General features: G+C 44.1%; 1 protein-coding gene and 1 long non-coding RNA gene across 7 annotated transcripts in view; one reads left to right on the top strand and one right to left on the bottom strand.

The window, feature by feature from the left end:
• Positions 1-3,767: 3,767 nt before the first annotated feature.
• Positions 3,768-8,455, bottom strand: LOC144589324 (uncharacterized). Its single transcript, XR_013545386.1, has 3 exons — positions 8,363-8,455; positions 5,280-5,376; positions 3,768-3,846 (listed from the first exon to the last, which is right to left on the bottom strand). It is a non-coding gene; the product is annotated as an uncharacterized LOC144589324 (long non-coding RNA).
• Positions 8,456-8,498: 43 nt separating this feature from the next.
• PCMTD1 (protein-L-isoaspartate (D-aspartate) O-methyltransferase domain containing 1) overlaps positions 8,499-15,944 on the top strand; it is a 68,137-nt gene continuing 60,691 nt past the window's right edge. The window contains exon 1 of one of the 6 annotated variants that reach the window (XM_078393738.1): positions 8,499-8,940. The gene's annotated coding sequence lies outside the window, so the exon portion shown is untranslated. Of the gene's footprint in view, positions 9,042-9,314; positions 9,436-15,944 lie in introns of those variants that run through there. The other 5 variants (XM_078393735.1, XM_078393740.1, XM_072998921.2 and 2 more) reach the window with 5 other exon arrangements.

Below are 15,944 nucleotides of genomic sequence, written 5' to 3'. Positions count from 1 at the left end.
AACAGCCCCAGGGGCAGCCCCATGTAGACAGCATTACAATAGTCTAATCTCAAGACTACCACTGTGTGAAACAGCGTGATGAGGGACCCAATGTCAAGGTATGGATGCAACTGGGCAATCTGCCTTAGATGGAAATAGGTGGAATGGATCACAGACGCTATCTGAGATTCCATTGACAGTGCTGGGTCCAGGAGTATGCCCAAGCTGTACACCAAATCCTTTGCGAAAAGAGTGGCTCCCAAAGGAGAGGGAAGCACCCAGACTACAAGCACTAGGGGCACCCACCCGCAGGATTTCCCTCTTGCCCGGGTTCAGCCTCAGTCTATTATCCCTCATCCACTACAGCAGAGTCCAGGCAGCACTCAAGGGATAGGACGGCATCCTCTGCAGAGGGACCGAAGGAGAGATAGTGCGGGGTTTCATCTGCATATTGGTGACACAAAGCTCCAAAACTCTATACAGAAATTAAAAGCTTAAGAGAGGAGACTGCTTCACAGTTTAATAAATCTAAAAGGGGAAGAAGAAGAAGAAAACAGGGAAGGATGGAAGAGAAAAGCCAGCCGATCTGGACAGTTTTCTTTGAAGACATAAGCATATGTGATATTTCTCTTCTTAATGTGCCCTAAAATAATGTTTGTTCTTCATTTCATCTTGACACATTAATTACCACCTCAAGGTCAGGCAATTTCACACAGACTGTGTGATTTCAGTCTTTACAAGGATCTCATTGTTTTTTAGATAGACACACACATACAAGAAAGGAACATATTTGACTGGTCAAAGGTACATGATTCAGTTGTTCAGCTATGGAGCATTAATAACAGTGTGGTTAGGATGACTTAGGATTAACATAATATTTGTTATGATTACAGTGGTGCCTCGCTTAACGATGATAATCTGTTCCAGGAAAAATGCTGTTAAGCGAAAACATTGTAAAGCAAAAAAAAACACACAAAAAAAACACACCATTGAAACACATTGAAACCCGTTCCAATGGGGTAAAAACTCACTGTCCAGCGAAGATCCTCCATATGGCGGCCATTTTTGCTGCCTGTATAGCGCAGAATCCGTCCCTAAACACAGCGGGGAGCCATTTTAATTACCCGGTGGCCATTTTGAAACCGCCGATCAGCTGTTAGCAAAACGTCGTTTTGCGAAGAATCGGTTCCCGAAGGAGGGAACCGATCATTGCAAAGCGAAATTCCCCCATTTAGACCATCGTTTTGCAATCGCAATCGCTAAAAAGATTGTCATTAAGCAGATTGCTATGATATCATACTAGCAGGGATGATTCAATGAGGCACCAGTCTATCCTCTATGTATTGCACACAAATTAAGTAGAGATGTTCCATTTTTAATCCTCAGATAGTTAAAAGCAAGCTGCATTGATTGTTGTCTAGATTCCTGCTGCTCAATCTTTCCATTAAAAGGTTATAAGAGTACAAGCATTAGCTTAGGTTGCAATCCTACGTATACTTACATGGGAGTAAACATTACTAACACTGTGGGTTTTACTTCTAAGTTAAACACAGGCATCATCAGCATTATTTTGATTTATATACTGCCACATCATGCTAGAGCACTCTCTGGGTGGTTGAGAGTATAATTATGCAAGGAACACTTTGTCCCCTAATGAGCTGGGTACTCATTTTACTGACCTCAGAAGGGTGGAAAGCTGAGTCAACCCTAAGTTGGCTGCCTGAATCTGTCAGAATTGAACTCAGATTGTGTGCAGCGGCTTGATTGCATGACTGGGGGTGGGGAGCAGAAGGAAGCGAGAACAACCTAACATGAAATGCTGTTGGTTTGCAAGATCTGAGCAGAGCTGTTAATAACAGGCCATTTTGGAAGCCATTAACTCACATAGTCAGCACACATCAGAAGTGACTTCAGAGCACATAACATCTTTGGAGTTTTTTTTTCTTTATTTCCAGACAATTGTATAGTTTATCTGAGGATGCTGAAGGAACTCATTCTGATCCCTTGCTACCCATTAGTAAGATTAGAAATTAACAACAAGCAGCAGGTCCCTTTTCATGGATTGTGAAGCAGAGTATAAACATCTCGAGTCGGGTTACTTGGCACCTTCTCAACATAAGGAAAGGTTGCCAATATCTTTAGGCTACTAGTGAACTCAGACTTGCATTATGTCAAGACTTGCTCTTGCCTGTCAGAATTCGCTTCTCTGATGTTTCTAAGTGTGCTCTCTGAAACACAGCAGGTTCCTCAAACACAAAGAGACCAATACAATCCAAAGGGATTAGGTTAAAATCTGCTACTAACAAATCACTTCAGAGCAAGGAGAAACAGTGAAAGACAGTGATGACTTAATTCAATGCGCCAACCACAACTAAACTGACCAACTAGGACTGTGTGTTGCATCAGACAGCTTTTTTTTTTTAAAAAGGGGGGGGGAATGAGACACGTGACAAAGGGAGATTGTGAGAGACTCTAAGGCAGGTGAAAGAAAAGATATCAAGAAAGGTGTGACATACTGACAAAACATTTAAGGAAGGCATGATTGAAGAGAGGAATTAGGCTTCATATGTGTGTCACTGCCATTTAATGGGCATTGCTGGGGAGATTATTCTCAGATGTTGCTACAGGGAACAAGTAATGGATGAACCAGAAAAAGCATATTGACAGACACTGGTTCCTGGCAGTCATTTGTATAAGTCTAGTGGATCATTTTTCAGTCTTTTCACTCCTATAAATCATTGCCATAAAGCTATATATGTCAATGTGGTCACATAATCCATATGTTTTATTTTCTTGTTTAGACCATTTTATATTATCTTTCAATAAAACATTCTGGGGGTAGTGTATACTTTAAAAACAAAGGATTCATCTCAGAGCCTGGATGCCCAGGTTTCAGCAGTGGCCAAGAGCACCAGCTGCACCCATTCCTGTAGAGGTCTGATGTGGCCACAGTGATATATGCCTTAGTTACATCCTGGCTGGATTACTGTAACACATTCTATGTGGAGCTGCCTTTGGATAGTGTTCAGAAACTCTAGTGAGTTCAGAACACAGCAGCCAGATTGCTAACAGGGCTAGATACAGGGATCACAGAGTACAGCAGCTCCACTGGCTGCCAATCCATTTCCAGGCACAATTCAAAGTGCTGGTTTTTCCCTATGAAGCCCTAAATATATTTGGTTCAAGCTATCTCAAATACCACATTTCCCTTTATGAGGCTGCTCATGTTTTAAGCTCATCAAGAATGGCCTTTTTCTTGTTCCCACCACCCTCACAGGTACACTTGGTGGGGCCATGAGAGACGACATTCTCTGTTGTTGCTTCCAGACTCTGGAATTCCCTCCCACAGGAAGCCAGGCTGTCTCCATGTTTACTGTCTTTCCACAATCAGGCAAAGACCTTCTCTTCAGGCAGGCTTTTCCTTAATGACTGTATGGCTAGGAGACAATAAATGGGATGGTTTATATTTTGTTGCTTCTATATCTGTTTACACAATGCTTTTGCCTAACATTTTTAACAAAATGTTATTCTTTTAAAATATTTTGAATAGTTTTCTGTTTTTAATTATTCAAGCTGTCTTAGGTCCCTTTTTAAGGAGAAAGGTAGGGTATTAATATTTTAAATTAATTAATTAAACTACCATTCTATTTGTCTTTTGCTTCAGTCTTACAGGCTCCATTGGACAGGTGGAATCAGCAATTACCGGATCTTGAAACTCTTGGTGAAAAAGGCTGTTGTTGCCGATGTTGCCTCACTACCACAATGGGCACAGCAGAATATCAAAGGGAAAGAAATCTTTTTTTCACCTGTAATTATTTATGTATTTATTTCAGCATTGTCCTGGTGCCATTTCAGCTAAAACTAGCTCTGGAACCAACCATATAAAGAAGAAAACACTATTAATATCTATAACATAATGTCGCAAAACAACAGATATTTCTGTGGATTATAATTCCATGGGTTTTTTCTGCAATCTGTTCAAATTCTACTTTAACAAGAAGAGGACATAATGGACAAATAACCTTGATACAGTCACAGTGTTGTGAGCTTCAGGGCTTAGAAATAGGACTCCAAAATGGTGAAAATCCACTGACTGTTTGCTGTGACACTTCGCTTTCAGTAAACTTAGCACAGTTCATTTAGTGATTGAATCAAATATGTATTATGGTCACAAGTTGGCGCAAGTACTATTAGACCAAGCAGTTAAAATGTTCAATCGACATTTCTCCACAATCTATAGATGATACACTGTCATATATCAGCAGCAAAATGGTTGTCCAGCTACTTTCCAGTATAGTAGGCCCTCGACCTACGGAATTAATCCATATTGGAACGGTGGCCGCAGGTTGAAAAGTCTGTAGGTCGAGGGTCCATTTCCCATAGGAATACATTGAAAACCCTGTATGGCCTAAGAAAAAAAATACCCCTCCCCCACAATTTTTTTAAAAAAATGAACACCTTACTGGTCCAAAGCCTTCCAGGGATCCCCTGCCGCCACCACTGCCACTGCCTGAGGCCTCTAAAAGGCTTCCCTGCCGCTGCCGGCCTCTCAGAGGTCCCTTGCTGCCTTCATCACCACTACCCGAGGCCTCCGAGGGGCTTCCCCATCACTGCCGGAGGCTTCCCCTGGTAGGCCTGGTCTACCAGGCTTTTCCGGGCAGTAGACCGGTCCTACCGGGGGAAGCCCTCCCCTGATAGGCCCGGTTCACCCTGGGAAAGCCTGCATCGGCAGGGGGGGACCTCCGAGAGGCCTCCCATGGCAGCGGAGAAGCCCTGGAAGGCTTCTGGAGGTCCCCCTCGCCACTGATTGTGCCTCCGGAGAAGCTCCAGAGGCATGATCAGCAGTGAAGTGGACTTCCTGATGCTTCCCCACCACCATGGGAGGCATCTTGGAGGTCCCCCCTGACAACAATCATGCCTCCGAAGCACGATCGGCAGTGGGGGAGACCTCTGAGATGCCTCCCATGGAAGCGGAGAAGCCCTGGAAGGCATCCGGAGGCACGATCGGCAGCCTACGGACTGGAAGCAGGAGGCGGGGAAAGCGCCAAACTATACAGGCCAAGACACTGGCCTGTATAAGGAGCAAATGCAGTTAAAAAGGAAGAAGTAAACCAAAATTAGTTTTGATCTTTTAGCTGGTCAGTGTTGTTACCTGTATAAGGAAGGAATGTGGTAAAAATGCAAAAAATAAACCAAAATTAGTTTTCATCTCTTACCTTCTCAGTGTCTTTACCTGAATAAGGAGGGAAGGCAGTTAAAACAGAAAGAAAAATGAACAGAAATTGGTTTTGATTCCTTACCTGGTCAATGTCTTCACCTGCATAAGGAGGGGAGGTGGTAAAATGGAAAAAATAAACCAAAAGTAGGTTTGATCTCCTACCTGGTTGGTGTCTTGGCCTGTATGAGAAGGGAAGGTAGTAAAAAATAAATAAATCTAAATTGAGTTTTGATCCCTTACCTGGTCAGTACCTAACCGTAAGATATGTTGTTTTACCTAGAAGATAGTTATGTGATACATATTAAAATTTACAAACCACTATCTCTTTAAATTTTGAGCAAGTAATTACTATGACTATGGAAATAAACACAACATAAATCAACCCAGAAAGAGAACTATTAAGCTGAACAAGTCAATAGACCCTGGCATATGAACACATTAAATGGGTAAATATTTCAGACACGATAATCTTTGGAACTCTTCAGACTCTGAAACAATATGTAAAGAGGTCTGTTGTTCATTTCTGAACAACATAAACAAAAACTTTTTATGGTTATTAAGGAAGGAGCTTAACCAAATTCAATCTAATGAATGGTATGGATGAAATATATAGATTAATCATGCAGAGTGGGCAAATGTTTCAGAAATGAAACATTTCTGTTTCATTTCCAACAACTACACCCACGGCTCCATCAGAAAGGGGGTGCCCAGGGGGAGACCGGTTTGACACCGCGACAAGACAGCAGCAGGAGGACAGAGCTCTGATGCCCCCTAACAAACCCATTTATCTCCATTTAAAAACAACAGCAACCTCTCAAAAGTACCACATCAACTGCCCTGCCAGATCTCACCACCTTAAACCAACTCTACCCAGGCAATGCCTTAATGTAGTTTCCAGAGCTATAGACAAAACAAACTATGAACCTGAATGGCTGAGAAAGTCCACAGTTAAGCCCGGATGAAAGGTAAACATAAGTAATTTTGAAAAGCCAAGGTCTCTCTAACTCACTCTGCTCCCAATGGCTGTTGAGGTGGAAGAGCAGCAAGTGGGCAAAGACCAACTGTCAAGAGCTTACAGCACTGTTGCTCCAGCAATCATGTGACCTCAGAGGTCATGTGACACATTCTCTCATTATGTCCTCAGCGGTATGTCAATAGTTATTTGAATGTCTCTCACACTGTTAAGCCCAACCAGGCTGCTTGCAAGAGTGAAATAAAAGTCTTGTCCTGTGGATCATAAATACTTCTGCATGGGCTGCTGTTGGGCTGTTTTGTTTTTATTTTTCTTATAAGCTCATAAATGATAAGTACTGTAATATCTTCAAATGAGCATCCATTAACTATCTTAATGGATAACTAGCTTGGGTCCCTTCTACAATACTAAATTTGTGGCTTATGATTGGAGGGCCAGCTTGAATCCCTACCACTGTTAATTCCACCTGCCCCTTAAGTCCTGTTTCATGAGTTTGGGGGGGGGGAATTTGAATCCATCCCACCCTCGCCTCTTGGCTCATGATTGGTGGGGCCAGCTTGTATCAATCCCAGTGATATCTTGCCCACCCCCTACCTCCTGACTTATGATTAGGGCACCAGCCTGTATCCATGTCAGTGTCTTCCCAGCCCCCTCAGCCTCAAGAGTCATCCCATTCACACAGCTCATGATTGGCATATAATGCATTCCTTCACACCCTTATCAATTAAAATATAGTTTGTGTCCCTCCCTGAGCTATGTTGTCTAAAACAAACAAACAAACAAAAACTTGACTTAGAGTTGTTGTACATAGCATTTTATTGAGCAGGTATCCCTCCTCAGAAGCACCTTTGTATCTTAGACATGAGCATGACACGCCCCTCCCAAGCGGTCTGCGCACGGAGCCCGCACCCAGCAAATGGTCCACAATCCCAAAGCAGTTGGGGACCGCTGGACTGAAGTACTAAACAAAAGTGAAGGTTCGGATTCTTAACTTTCCCTGTTCTTTTCCCTAAGAGTATAGTCTAAATAAAACGGATGGTTTCTTTCCTATCATGGAGGTGAATAGCTAGGGTAAACTTCAACTGTGTGTCTTTTGCATATCAGGCTGTAAAAGACATGGAATCAAGGTTAGAAAAAAAATGGAGTGAAAGAAAGTAATAATCAAAACCACCAATTATGATAACATTTAGGGCATCTTGCTGTTAAAACATGGATTAAAGAAACACAAAATCATAGTGCGTAAAAAACCAGCAACTCTTTCTCGTTTTAGAATTTAACCATATTCATGAATATAGGGAAATATCATCCCTTTCTTTGGGGTCAAAGTTAAAATACCCCCTCTCTAAAATGTAATTCCCAGAAGAGCCAGCTTGTGTGGTTTTGGGTAAGCTGCACACTCCTTGGGCACCCCTAGAAAAAAGGAATGGTAAACCACTTCTGAGTACTGTACTCCACTGGTCCCCAACCTTGGGCCCCCATATGTTCTTGGACTACAACCCCCAGAAGCCTTCGCCGCCACCTCTGCTGGCCAGGATTTCTGGGAGTTGAAGTCCAAGAACATCTGGAGGCCCAAGGTTGGGGACCACTGCTCGTACTCTACCCAGAAAACTCTGAAAAGGTCATCGTATGTCTAAGAATAACTGCCTGGTAAATCCCATCTTGCCACAAATATTTGGACTTTTTGGTACTTGCTTTGAAAAGTAGGATTTACCCAGAAAAGCTCACCTCGCATAGTGTATGCTTTTCAGTTTTTAATTTTGTTGTTGTTGTTTAGTCATGTCCGACTGTTCGTGACCCCATGGACCAGACCATGCCAGGCCCTCCTGTCCTCCACTGCCTCCCAGAGTTGGGTTAAATTCATGTTGGTAGCTTCGGTGACCCTGTCCAGCCATCTCATCCTCTGTCGTCCCCTTCTCCTCCTGCCTTCACACTTTCCCAACACTAATTTTTAATTAGTGGCCTATAAAGGTATCACCTATTCTTGCATAAGACTGAATTGATTTGATGATACACAATTAGTATTAAAAACGTATTATCCGCACTGGTGCATTGGACCCCTCTTTCTTCTGAGCCACAAACTCCCCTCTGCCTGTTGTTCCACTGCCTGTTGTTCTCGATCTCTCTTAGAGCAAAGGAAGCATAGCTTTACAGAACAACCCTCCCAAAAAAAGGAAAACAAATTGCTGACGAACCAGGAACTGCTATTGGCCGGCTGGTTTGAAGGCAGCCCCTGTTGACACGGGGCAGTCTCGCGTTCATTGGACGTAGAGTTGCGGGGGCGGGGCTTCTGGATCGGCACAGTTTCAACGTCCCGGCACCCATTCCGAAAGCGGGGAGGCGGAGCCTCTCTTCTTGACTGGGATGCCGTCATGTGACCTTAGTGTTTACATCCTCTCAGCTGTTGGGCTTGTTTCCCCTCCCCCCTCCTCTCAACGTCTTTCTCGCACCAACACAAACAGTCGCAACCAACGAGAGCGTGTGAAGCGGAGCAGGCAGCGCAGGAGGAGCGGCAGAAGAAGGAAGAAGGGCGCGAGAGAGGCCTCTTCTTCCCCCCCCCCAATCGCCGCAGTTGTTAACACCGTCGGTAAACAACTCCTTCCCTACTGTGGGAGAGGAGCCCGACATAGTCTCTCTCTCTCCCCCCCACTCCCTCCCTCCCCACTTTCCGCGCTGGTTGGTCTCACGCCACTTTACCCCCCCCCCCGACCGGCTCCAAGCCTTCACGCCCCCTTCCCTTTCACCTGAGGGACTTAGAGGACACTGCGGAAGGGTGAGTACCTCGTGAAGGGAAGCTGGGGGCCCGAGAGGTGCAGTTACTCCGGAGTATGTGTGTGTGGGGGGGGGGACGGCGGGAGAGAGAGAGTCGCTGAGGTAGGAGACCGCGACAAGTAGTTGGACGTCCGGGGGGGGCACTTATGGCGTCGTCAACTGCGCCGTTGACGCGTCGTCGCTGTCCTGGCCCTGGGGCAGCAGCCGAGCCCCGGCGGAAGGTCCTAGCTTGTGGCCCTCAGGAGGCCGCGGAGGAGCCCCAACCGTTGGCCCTGCTTGTTCTGTGCTCACCCCCGCCGCCCCGCACACACACACACACACGCCTCCCACGGCTTTTACTTGGGAATGCTTGTTACGTTTAGACTTCCTGCCACGGGGCCCATGTTTATGAGAGGAGAAGGAAGGAGAATAAGAGCGAGCGGCGCAAGTAACTTCAGGGGCATCTTCTGCCTTCTCTGCCCAACTGATAACCCCGCTTCCAAAGGGACACGGCGAGGTGGTGGTGGTTGTCTTCGATCGGGAAACAGACGTACCCCGGCGCACTTCAGATGGCGAAACCGTTCGAAAAGGCTCGGGGACGGGGGTGGGAGTGGGTAGAGAAAAAATTACCCCCCCTTCCTGCTCCCCTACCTCTAGCTGCGATCGAGGCGGGCCCTTTTGCCTAGAGGGCTTGGTACGTAGTTGGGGCTATAGAAGGATAAACAAGTTGGGAGAGTCGACGCTGCCGTCTGCTCCTTCCTTGCTCTACTTTTCGGGCGCCAGTTGGCTGGTGTCTGAAGAGGTGCCAAAGAGGAAGAGGCTGTGGAGCCACTCAACAACAAAGGGAAAAAGAGCACCTAGGGTTCCCTCACAAGGTTTGGTAGGGAAGCTGGGAGGAGGGTAAAGTGTGAAGAGAAGCACTTTCTCTTATCACCAACTTGCTCCCACAGGTCGTCCCAATCTTCCTCTTTCTTCCCCAAAGTATCCAGGTTACCTTTGGCCTTGAGGCTTCTGGCTAAACGAGACATGGCACAAATCTATACAGTACTGTGATATTGTATTTAGCCTTGAAACGGTGCGTCAAGACTCATTTTAATAGTTGCGACTGAAGCGAGTAGAACTGCTCCTTTTGAATAGCTTGTCACATTTTTCTTCTGTTTACATGGAAGCGTCTGCATTGAATACTCTTGGCAGAATGAAATGGGGCTGACTGCAAAAGAGTCTCATGCTGTTTGCTCTTGTCCGTACTGTATTTTGGCTGGCAGGAAGAAGGAGGGCGGCTATAGCTGGATGGTGTTTAAAGAGGCTTGCCTGAGGTTCTCTGCTATGGCTTGGGAGCTTAGTGCTATACTCTTCTTGGGGGAAGCATTTGGTTTCTTCCTTTGTGTGCACAGTTGGATACTGTGGAACTGTCAGTCGCTTGCTCTTTGGTTGGGGGGGGATCTTTTCCTGTTTGTCAGAAAGGCAACAAACAAGTAGGGCCTAGGTTCTGTGATCTTTCTGGTGGGTGTGATCAAGGTGAAGACGCTTACAATGCATTGTGCTGAGCATAAGGGAAATGCAAAGGAAGGATTATTAAGTGAGAACAGTAGGAATCATTAATTTGTAGGTTGAATGCTCTTTGATAGTCCTCTTTCCATTTTGAAAGTTAGAATCCATTTTTCTGCTCTGACAGCTTTAACAACCATTTATAGGTCTAAAAGCAATGTTGGTAATGCCTGTATTAGGCCATCAAAGTATCATAAAATCATTGTGCTTTCAAATCCTTTAGAGAGTGTTTCATCCAACTGAAAATTACAGAACTTGAGATGGTGGAGAAAAATAATAGTTCAAACATTGTCCTAACTGAATCTTATAGCTATGGGAACTGTAATTACTTCAGTCCTAAAATAGAGACTGCAGTTTGAAGATTCAGGCTGCTGTGTAGTGTTATCAGGTTACACCTCAAAGGATAGAGAATCAGTTCCTGTTTCCATTTCAATAGACAATGGGCTTTCAGGCTGAGATATCTGTTGCTTTTTGTTATAGTAGGCTCCTGTACTGTCTTGGAGCACAGCTGGAGAATAAATTTAGGTAATGTGCTAGGCAAGAAGTCCTGTATTAAACATTTTGTATGGAAACATTTTTCCTCTCTCACATTCTTGTAGTTGAGTGCCTCCAAGCAAATTTATACTGTGGAGTGCCACAGTAAAGCATCTAGCATTGTACTAGTCAGTACAGGGCAAAGTAAACACAGTTCCTAATTTTAGTGAGGCCCAATTCATCATACATTACTATAGAGGTATCCCGGTCACATGATGCCCCTACAGTAGAGGTTGGATGTAGAACAGTATTGTTGCTTGGAGCTGTTTCATGCAGAGTCAGAATAAACATGATGACAGCTAGTCTCTGGTGGTAGGAGATTAATAATAATAAGATCATGTGAGAGTGATCTGATTCTGTTGTTACATCCCACACTAGTATTAAATTTCAGTAGCTGTTGGTATATTATGTAAGGCAAGGAAAATGTATGCTTGTTTTAGTGAACTTTGTCATATTCTGAACAGAGAACTATGCTGCTGGCCTGGGGGGTGGGGGAAGATCTCATGGGAGGGATAGTATTTCATAAAAGAGGGTAGAATATTATCCAGAGTGATGTTTATAAATAATATTACATAGTGAGTTCATATTACTACCAAGGTCTTGAAAGTACTAAAATAATGGTAAATAATGTTCATTGGTTGTTTCTGTTGGAATACTAAACAAGAAATACTATTGATATTGGAAGACAACTTAAAATTTGCACAATACTGAACAATTGGATATATGTTCATCCAGCAATGCAGTCTGGTAATTTGCACAAAGTATTGCATCAAATGTTATTGATATGTTTCTTCACAGAATTACTCTCTTCATCTGTCAAGAAACTAACATATGAAAAGAAGTAGGACATTTACTTCAGTTTCTGCAAACATTCATTTTGTGATGTCTCTGAAACTAAGTGAAAACTTCAAGTTATTTTCCCAGTCAGAAATTCCAATTATATCAATTTCTAAGGTGAATTAACTGCTATTTCTTATTTTTACTTATTTATACTTTATACAAATAGCTGAGAATAGGCTCCATTGAACTCAGGAAGACTTATTTCACAACTGATCAAGGTTCCCTCTGAGCCAGGCATGCATGCAACTCTGCCTCCCTCCTTGGAGCTTTCTTCCTCCTCTGTGCAGCAATCACATTCAACCCCTTAGGTTCTGGTCACCACGGAACCCTGCATGTGGGGGTGGAGTTCTGTGTGCATGCACACAGGGGCGAAGTTGCGCATGAGAGAAGCTGAGCCCTGCCCAGTGAGGCTGAAAATTAGAGGGTACATTGGAACTGTGATGTTAAACATATATAGCTGTAAAAATCTTAGTTTGCGGTAATAGGATGCTTAGGACTTTATGGCAGAAAATTGAGAATGTATCAGTAACCTCACCCAGTTTAGTTATTTAATGAGTTAGTGGCTGAAATCCTTTTCCTTAGCTTTGTAAGTCACAACTGGAGTTTGCCCATTAAATCATTAGGTGACCAGGTTTTTGTAAAAGTTCCATTGATTCAGTGGGCCTACTCTAGTTGTGGCCTATTACACTAAGGAACAGGATTTCAGCTAATGTTTGAGACATGCACTAGCTTGTGATGAATTGTGTATGGTCTTCATTACACCATAGATAGTACATTTTAAATAGAAAATAGGTTGTTTTTTATGATTGCTCTCCAAAAAGAACACTGTTCTTGCAATAGTATTTCGGTAAATACAAGGATTAGTTAAAAAGTATTGCTTGTTCATGCATCACCTGCTCCCAAACTGAGATATTTTAAAAACATTTAGAAACTAAACAAAGCTTTACTGTGGGCTAACACTAGTTGTGACTTATTATGCTAAGCAAAAGGAAAATTGTAGAAGAGAAGGTTCCAAAGAGGAGAGACACTTCTGCTCTATTCCTTCACAAAACTGCTTCCATTTTGGATTATTCTACTTAGTCAAAACTTCCCTGGAAGTTCCATTTGAATGTCTTATTTGTTTCTGAAAAAATGCCCACATCTAAAATTGCATAGTTTTCGAATACTCTGGGATAATTTTATTCTTATATGTGTTTACGCAATACTTGCTTCTTCAGTCCAGTTTAGTGGCTAACATGACTGCTGCTGTGTCACACCAATATAAGAGGTGATAGCAGGGTAACTATTTGGAATCCTATGGTCTTCCAGTAGTGGTGATTTGAGAGAAACAATGTAGCACTAAAAGTACTATGATGTAGCTAGTAAGGTTTTTTTTTTTTTTTGCCACCCAGCAGTCAATGTCTCATTCCTGATTGTGACCTCATATAAATTATGCATGGAAAATGCTAATTAACATGTGTTCTAGCTATCTCAAATACAGATCTCAGACGATACCAAGTCACTCAGGCTATGTTGTTTTCTTCAGCTTAGCTAGAATAGTCCAGTGCCTACACAGATAAAAGCATGTTTAAAGGGTTAAAATGACCTGGCAACTGAAACGTCAACAACTTACAAATCATCACTCATTCTCCAGGAAACTTCCAGGGAAAGTTCCAGACACTCAAACTGGCATCCCATTCTGAATTGTGTCTGAAGAGAGAAGACTTCTTCAAAAGGAGAACAAAATAAGCCATAAGGACAAGAATACACAGTGATACAAAATAAACTACAGTCGGGCACCCATATCCACAGGCAATTGGTTCCAGCCCCCCCCCCCCCGATGCTGAAAAATATGGAAGATAGAAAACACCCTCCCTGCCCTTGCCAACTAACTGAAAGTGAAGGCAACCCCCTGGGACAAAGTAGTGGCATTAGCGCAGCCTCAAGCCTGATGGCCAAAGATGGTCTCTTCCTATCTCTTTCTCTGCTCTTTCTCTCTTTTTTTCACCACAATCCCACCTGCTGCCGCCACTGCTCATTCCCCCATCCCTTCTGAGCCCATCTTTTGCCCCATACATACTCTCCTGTCTTCCCCACTGATGTGGTGCACTTCCTGGTCTCAAACTTTTAGCGTGGAAGGGGCATGCAGCAATCTAGCGAAGATTCCAGGTATCTCAGCTCTGCTCCCTCACCTGTGCCTATCTTCCTGTTGTGGGTCTTCAAGTTGGGGGGGAGTGCTTCCAGCTGTGTCCTGGTCTGTGCCTGCCAGCTCTGCAGGGTGACATTGGTGCCAGGTCCAGTGCAGCTTTCCAATGGACCCTGACCTGGTCGGTTCCTAGCAAATGAGCGGTGGCAGCGGGGGGGGGGGAGAAGGATTGCCCTGCCCCTCTCAGCTGGCTCCATTCTCGTGTCCACAGCCAATCTGTAGTGGCTGCCTGGCAGAGCAGCGGACTCTGTCCCACTCCGCTTTGCCTTCACCTCACTTCAGAGCCACAGGTGGGGAGACCAAGCCTGTCAGGGAAGGCAAGAAGTTGCAAAGGCAGGCAGGACGGATGGACGCATCCCACCCAGCCTGGCATGCCTTGATGGAGCAGGCATCCCCCCCCAGCAACTCTCCCACCAGTTCACCTCCGGGTAAACCAGCAGGCAGGAGGAACCGCTGTTGCTGCCCAGGAAAAAGCATGCAAGAGGACAGGCCTTAAACAGCCAGATACCATGCTATGTATTCTTCACAGGACAGTCTCTGGCTCCCTCTATGGCTAGTTCTGGTAATGGATGTGAAAAAGAATCGCATTATTTTCTTCTAATACTATTAATATTTTCAGACCATGGATAAGTGAATCAGGTCATACTGATCTTGCAGATAAGTGGGTCCTACTTTCTTTTATCCTGTTACAGAGTCCCCCTCAACCCCACCACAGGCCAGTTTAGAAGATGAGTTGTCATCCCCTGATACAGCTGTGTACCTGGATGAAAGAGCCTAATGGTTAGCAAAGCTATGACTCCAGGCATCTTCCATGCCTGGTCAGTCAAATACTTCCATCAGTGACTGACAGAGAGTCAACCATCCTGGGCACAGAAGATGTTATGAGTTGTAGTCTCACTGTCATCAAGTTCTTAATATGAAACCCTAAAGCAAAGCTGATTTCATTTCTTTTCATTCACCTGTTCAATCACAGTGCTTCCTGAGAGCTACAGTTCTTCAAGAGGTGAATGAAAAGAAATGAAATCAGCTTTGCTTCAGGGTTTCATATTAAGAAGATGGGTTGGTTAGAAGGTTTAAATTTTAAACTTAGAATTATGAATTATATGTAGATATCTCCTTATGTTACCAGGGTATTATCCTGTAACTGCGCTAGATGAATTCCTATGGTTTTATACCACAATAAAGTTATTCAATCAACTTTATAGAAAAATAAGTCTAAAGCCTTTCTTTATGATATCAAAATCTAGAAGCCTCACATTAGGCATCCTTCAGTCTCGAGAGACTATGGTAATGTGCTCTGTATGGAGGACTTGGAACAGCATCTATTGTGGGTAAGAAGGCCAATTCGAGAGTGACAATCCCTTCCACACTGAAGACGTACAATCTGTCCCTTGTCCAGCTCCCTGATTTTGCTGGTTTCAGGACTGCCTCTTTGCCTCAGCCTGCTGGACAAGTGTCTCTTCAAAATGGGAGAGGCCATGATGCTCCGCCTGCCTCGATGCTGAACACTCAGATGTCAAGGTTTCTCATCTGTTGAAGTCCATTTCTAAGGCCTTCAGATCCCACTTGCAGATATCCTTGCATTGCAGCTGTGGTCTCCCTCTGGGGTGCTTTCCCTGCACTAATTCTCCATACAGGAGATCTTTTGGAATCTGACCATCAACCATTCTCATGACATGCCCAAGCCAACATAGACGTCACTGTTTCAGCAATGTATACATGCTAAAAATTCCAGCTTGTTCTAGGACTACTCTGTTTGGAACTTTGTCCTGCCAGGTGATACCAAAAATGTGTTGGAGGCAACGCATATGGAACATGTTCAGCTTCCTCTCCTGCCGTGCGCAAAGGGTCCAGGACTCACTGCAGTACAGGAGTGTACTCATGACACAGGCTCTATAGACCTGGATCTTGGTATATGC

This window comes from Pogona vitticeps, chromosome 4 (assembly GCF_051106095.1).
Source record: "Pogona vitticeps strain Pit_001003342236 chromosome 4, PviZW2.1, whole genome shotgun sequence".
NCBI lineage: Eukaryota > Metazoa > Chordata > Lepidosauria > Squamata > Agamidae > Pogona > Pogona vitticeps.
The sequence above is the reverse complement of the archived record's forward strand: the minus strand, read 5'-3'. Positions and strand labels throughout refer to the sequence as shown.